Source organism: Mandrillus leucophaeus, unplaced genomic scaffold, assembly GCF_000951045.1.
Source record: "Mandrillus leucophaeus isolate KB7577 unplaced genomic scaffold, Mleu.le_1.0 Scaffold960, whole genome shotgun sequence".
Lineage (NCBI taxonomy): Eukaryota > Metazoa > Chordata > Mammalia > Primates > Cercopithecidae > Mandrillus > Mandrillus leucophaeus.
This window is the reverse complement of record NW_012110475.1, coordinates 648,993-655,552: the sequence shown is the minus strand read 5'-3', so window position 1 is coordinate 655,552 and position 6,560 is coordinate 648,993. Positions and strand designations below refer to the sequence as shown.

At 39.5% G+C, this 6,560-nt stretch overlaps 1 protein-coding gene and 1 pseudogene across 1 annotated transcript in view; both read right to left on the bottom strand.

The window, feature by feature from the left end:
- HS6ST3 (heparan sulfate 6-O-sulfotransferase 3) overlaps positions 1-6,560 on the bottom strand; it is a 771,050-nt gene that overhangs the window by 249,013 nt on the left and 515,477 nt on the right. The window lies entirely within an intron of this gene.
- Positions 5,316-6,560, bottom strand: part of LOC105532483 — a 7,021-nt pseudogene continuing 5,776 nt past the window's right edge.

Genomic DNA, 6,560 nt, shown 5'->3' with positions numbered 1-6,560 from the left:
AAAAAAAGTAGTTGTTGCATGAAATTACTATCCTGCAATCTGTTCGGCATACAAAGAGAAAAATGGGCTTGAATTTATTCCTTTTTCAAATGGTATACTAGTATGGTTTGAAACTTGTAATTTTCCCTGTAATCAACTAATCAAAATAAAAAGCAAGTTCTTTTAAGCAAGTTCTTTTAAGCAAGAAATTAAGCAAGTTCTTTTAAAGTTTCCATTTAAAGTAATTTGATACAGCCCCTCCATTAAACCATTCTATCTTATTTTATTCTACAGATAAATTTGATTCTATGACCAATAAAAACTAAAACTTCCATTATTTTGTTCTTCCTTCTTATGAGATTATTAAAACTCAGAGATCCAATTTTCAATCATTTTAGAAAGGCTGATTATTTAAATGTTAAAGGCTTAAAATAAAGAAATCAAGCATTCTGTGCCTTTGTATGCATCTATTAAAACATAAGGGAATAGATGAGAAGGCTGAATTCTAAGAAATATCTTCTATGTAAGTAAATACCAAAACCTACATTAATGAGTACATAGAAAAAAATATTTTAAGTAATTTATTTTAGTCATGCACTGGAAAAAGAATATGATTTAAAGACAGGTTCTAAAGTAAATATTTGCTTAATCAAAAAAATCTTTCCACACAATAATTACCTTCAAAGAAAATTTTTAAAAGGTTCAAAGTCAAAAAATAATTAGTAAGAAAGTCACTCACGGTAGGGATTAGCAAACAATCTGTGTTTTCCTAAATCAGCTCCTCTTGATGTGTTGTCAGGATCATGAGGCATAAAAAATTTTAAATGGGCTTACTGCTGAGAACTCATCTATAGTGTACAACCATTTTGCAAAAAAAAAAAAAAAAAAAAAACGAAGTGTTGACCAGAGTAGCAAACATACGTGACTTAGCTGCTTCCATTACAAAGTTGGCTACTGAAGGTGTAAACGATAATGTTATACAGAAATCTTTCAGGAAAGGCTCATGTTAATATGCTATGTGAAACTGAATGCTGAGTATGGATTACATTCTTCATAAATTTATATATATATATATATGTGTGGGGGTGTGTGTGTGTATATATATATATATATATGTCTGGGTGGGGGCTTGGAAGATGCTTATTCATTAACAAATAAGAAAAAAATATTTCTCAGTCATATTGACTCTTAGAAGGCAGTTTGGAGGAATTTTGGAGAAAAATATTTATATAAGGATACCAGTTGCTGATTAGTTTAAATCTTAAGTTATTATATAGTAAACAAAAGGTGAAGAAAAGGTGAAAAATCTCTAAACAGAGAAAATTAATTATCAACTCAAATATAAGATAACAGCATTCAATTATCTAAGAGGGAGATTATATTGTTCATTACCCAGCACATGACTTCCTTACGTCAGATCATTTGCATAGAATCATACTATATCATACCAGTAGCACTCACAAGGGATCACAGTGAGTGTCCATAACCTCTGTCACTCTAGAAATACCATCAGGACAACCCCAAACAGTGACTCACCCAAGGTCACTTAATTTGTCTATGGCAGAGAAAGGGCTAGAACTTAGGCTTCCTGGGTAGAAAAAATATTGGTATTTCTTGAATTAGCTCAATTGATGCTTTTGCCCTGATGATATCTTGCTTAGCATTGACTTGTTGACTTCTTTTCTTGTTTAAATGAAAGGCTAAGCCAAATATTCTACCAATTCTACGAAGTTTTTTTTTTTTTTTCTTTTTTTTAACACAACAGAAGTTTATTTTTCTCTTGTGTAAGTAGGCAATCCATGGACTGGCGTGGCAGCTTCACAGTCCTCCAGGATCTAAAAAGTTGTTTTAGTCCATTATGATTTATTCTCTACAATGCTTAACTAAAGAGTTTGTTGATTTGCACTCAGGAGTTACATAGCTAAAAGGCAACCAAGTGTAATACAAAGAATTGGTCTGAAGTCTTTGCACTGAAGGTCATATAGTCTCTTGCTTCAGGGTATTAAAAGTGAAAATGAAAAAAACCACATAGCTCCCTAGGTTCCAGAATTCCTATAGAAAATAACATCAACAGTTAGCGAAATTATAGCTGTCACACATCATGGAAAACAGATTTTGTAAAAAACATTAAAATTAAAACCCAGGACTTATTTTGTATTGATGATTTTTATTATGAACAGTAAAATACATATACTATCTCACCTACAAAGCTTTCATGTTGAAAGGGCCTCTAATATGAATTATTTTAATATGATAAAGCAAAAGTTTAAGAATCTCACAGTGGAAATAATTTAATCGTGCAAACTCTAGCCATCAAAGACATACTCTTTTAATGTAAAACAAGGATAATTCATGATTACAGAGAATGTCCTAGCTATGGGTTATTATGAGACAAGCCAAGTTTCCAGACCAAAAGGCACTCACTCCAAAGGCTAGGGATGAAACAAACTCCAAACCAAGCCAGAGAATTTGGGCTAGTTCCTTGAAAACAGTGGCTACTGGCTGGACCCGGTGGTTCATGACTTGAGGTCAGGAATTCAAGACCAGCCTGGTCAACATAGTGAAAAGCCATCTCTACCACAAACAAAAAAATTAGCCAGGGGTGGTGGTGTGTGCCTGTAAACCCAGCTACCTGGGAGGCTGAGGTGGGAGAATCGCTTGAACCCGGAAAGCAGAGGTTGCAGTGAACTGAGATCACACCATTGCACTATAGTCTAGGTGACAGAGTGAGACCCTGTCAAATAAATAAATAAATAAATAAAACAAAACAGTGGCTACCTACTCTCCAGCTTGAGCAGCCCAAGAACAAAGGAAACAGCAGAAAATATTCCCTCTTCTTTAAACTCACCATTCACACTGCGGGTAGCAGGCACCTTCATCAGTGCCTTGGTCAAGTGTGTGGAAGGCAATTCAGTTTCAGCTCAGAGCTGCATCTCCACATGGAAAACTGCCACATGGATGACCCAGACTTGGCATTTTTCCTGAGACCCACCAGTCACACATTTTTATGAGGCAACCTTGACCATACCCTTCCAGACTAGGAAGTGCTTCCCGACTAGGCCCCATTCAGGATGGATACTGACAGTGCTCATTCTTCATGGAGCCAGATAGTTTTCCTTGGTTGACTCCTCTTGACAAGGCAAGAGGAACTGAAGCATTTCCATTGCTGGACTTGTGTGGGAGGATGAGGGAATGTGCGGGAGGAAGCCTTCTTCACTCCAAAACCAGAGTCCACTTTGGTGTGGTGCTGCACTTAACCAGCCCGATTATTGGGCACTGAATTTTTTTTGCCACCAGTTGGCGTTTTAAATTTTCTATTCATTTTCTTAAATACTACGTATCCTACTCCATGGTCAATAAAATGAAATAAAAAAGATCTATAGTCTTCCACAATGGTTGAACTAATTTACTCTACCACCAACAGTGTAAAAGCGTTTTTTCTCCACATCCTCTCCAGCATCTGTTGTTTCCTGACTTTTTAATGATTGCCAGTCTAACTGGCATGAAATGGTATCTCGTTGTGGTTTTGATTTGCATTTCTCTAATGACCAGTGATGATGAGCTTTTTTTCATATGCTTGTTGGCCGCATCAATGTCTTCTTTGAGAAGTGTCTGTTCATATCCTTTGCCCACGTTTTGATGAAGTTGTTTGTTTTTTTCATGTAAATTTGTTTAAGTTCCTTGTAGATATTGGATATTAGTCCTTTGTCAGATGGGTAGGTGATTCATCAAGGATTTAGAACCAGAAATACCATTTGACCCAGCAATCCCATTACTGGATATATATACCCAAAGGATTATAAATCATTCTACTATAAAGACACATGCACACATATGTTTATTGAAGCATTATTCACAATAGCAAAGACTTGGAACCAACCCAAATCCCCATCAATGATAGACTGGATAAAGAAAATGTGGCACATATACACCATGGAATACTCTGCAGCCATAAAAAGGATGAGTTCATGTCCTTTGCATGGACATGGATGAAGCTGGAAGCCATCATTCTCAGCAAACTAACACAGGAACAGAAAACCAAACATTGCATATTCTCACTCATAAGTGGCAGTTAAACAATGAGAACACATGGACACAGGGAGGAGAACATCACACACTGGGGCCTCTCAGGGGTTGGGGGCCAGAGGAAAGATAACATTAAGAGAAATACCTAATGTAGATGACGTATTGATGGTGTAGCAAACCACCATGGCATGTGTATACCTATGTAACAAACCTGTATGTTCTGCATATGTATCCCAGAACTTAAAGTATAATAAGAAAACAAATAAAAGAAAAAATATCTATACATTGGGAAAGATAAATAGAGCAAATAGAGCAACATTTCTTTCTTTTTGCTTTTGCTTTTTCTCTCTTTTTTTTTTTGAGATGGAGTCTCATTCTGTTGCCCAGACTGGAGTGTAGTGGTGCAATCTCAGCTCACTGCAACCTCTGCCTCCTGGGTTTAAGCGATTCTCCTGCCTCAGGCTCCCAAGTAGCTGGGATTACAGGCGCATGTCACCATGCCTGGCTAATTTTTTATATTTTTAGAGGAGATGGGAGTGTCACAATGTTGTCCACGCTGGTCTCCAACTCCTGACCTCAGGTGATCTGCCTGCCTTGGCCTCCCAAAGTGCTGGGATTACAGGCATGAGACACTGCACCTGGCCCAACATTTCTACAAGAAAAAAATCAGCTTAAGGAGCATGGCACTGTAAATTCTTGCGTGGCCAATATCACTGAGCGTGCATGCTTAAGGGTGAAAGTTTAGCACTAATTTTTTGCTTTATTTTTTGAAATTAAACACAACTTTTGACCTAGAACACTTGCATAGTAATGAGTGTAGCCCTATACAATTCTTCAAATTGGAGGTGGGTGGCTTAGTCCAGAGCTGATCACCCTGACATCAATCCATGACTCCTAAGAGTAACTGTTGCCTCATCTGTTTTTAACAAGACATTTATTCTCAGCAGCAGGAAGTCATAAAAACAATCCCTTCATCTTCATTTACATTGTCAAGAGAAACACGGCAGGCTGCCCAGCACAGCAGTGAGGGGGCCGCGGTCTGGGCACCCTGTCACCACATTTCCCTTGCACATCCCAGGTCCTCTCGAGCAGCACAGGACAGTGCCAAGCAAACCAACACACCCTTGCCCGTTCCTTTCCAGAAACTTGACGGTGATGTCTAGAACATTACGCGTGTTCTTTCTCACATGTGCCTCTGCTCCCTCTCCCCCATTCCTCAGAGGCGAAAATGCTAAAGCTCTTCTGACTTGAATATCTGCCCATTTCGGGAAGCCACACCATCACCACATCAACTTTTTACAATAATTAAATCAAAACATTGTGTTCACTGGCTTGACACCCAATCCACTTGAAGAGTTTTCTGAGATGTTGTTGAAAACCAGTGTCAGGTCCTTGGGATCCCTTCTTCCCACTGGCCACTTCTCCTGCGCATCATTTAGCAGTGCCTTTGTGATGATGTTTTCAAAGCATCTTCCAAATTCCCTAGTTCTATGAACTTTGCCACCAAACAAGTGAAGAACAAGCAAGGGGAGAAGAAAACTTGCTGACAGAAATATGGAAATTATCAACAATAAAAAGGGGAAATACGTCACAGGAAAGTTGGAATGGCCTAGATTAAAACAAGCTATTTGGAAATTTGCCCTGGTGGGGTGAAGATTCCAAACCTGTTAGGCAAGCTAAAGATCTGCCTTGTGAAATTACACAGCTATGTTGTAAAGTGCTGAAAGGACTAGAATATCAACAGTCTTCCTACTTCTACAGGCAAACTAGAGAAAGGGACTCCCCTGCGTAGTGGTCCCTCGGGATGTCTGCCTGAAAAGAAAACCAGCTCAGAGACCCTGCATTCTCTCCTACGGTGTGTCCTCCTAAAGCCTAAATCAACTGCTTGTTTGCCCATCTATGTTTCTGAGAACATAGGTCCAACTACAGGCACTGCTGCCAGTAGGAGAGTGAGGTAGACGAGTGGTAGGGAGGAGGCCTCTCCTTTCACGCCTGTGTGCAGTGGTGACATCACACCTTCCCCTGGGTGTCTTCATTCCATTCCTCAGCAGGCTACGCCATGGAGGTCTGGTCAGTAATCAGGAGGCTCAGTGCAGGAAGTGTGCCAGAAAACCCAACTGAGAGTGGGTAGAAAATGAAAATACCCATGGTTTACTGAGCAATGAGATCTACAGCGCCATCCAAAAGGCTTCTGATCTTGATGTGGGTCTCCGTCTAGAAGCCTTGAAGAATTCGTAATCCCCACATTCAACCCTAATGTGGCATCCGCTAACGTATCATCAGGGTTGTCTTCAACTCTTGGTATGCAATAAACTGGAAGTCTAAAAACAGGAATTTGAAACAACGTAAAACTGTTTCTGGTTGGTCTCCATTGCCCAGACTGCCAGGGGAATACACCTACGTGATCTGGGGCAGCTGCAGGGGTGTGTGTGTATGTGTGTGTGTGTGTGTGTGTGTGTGTGTGTGTGTGTGTGTGTGTTCCACCTTCCTGGATCATCAATTCCAGCTTCAGAGTGTGGCCAACACCCATGTGGCAAATACCAGACAAGGCTCTT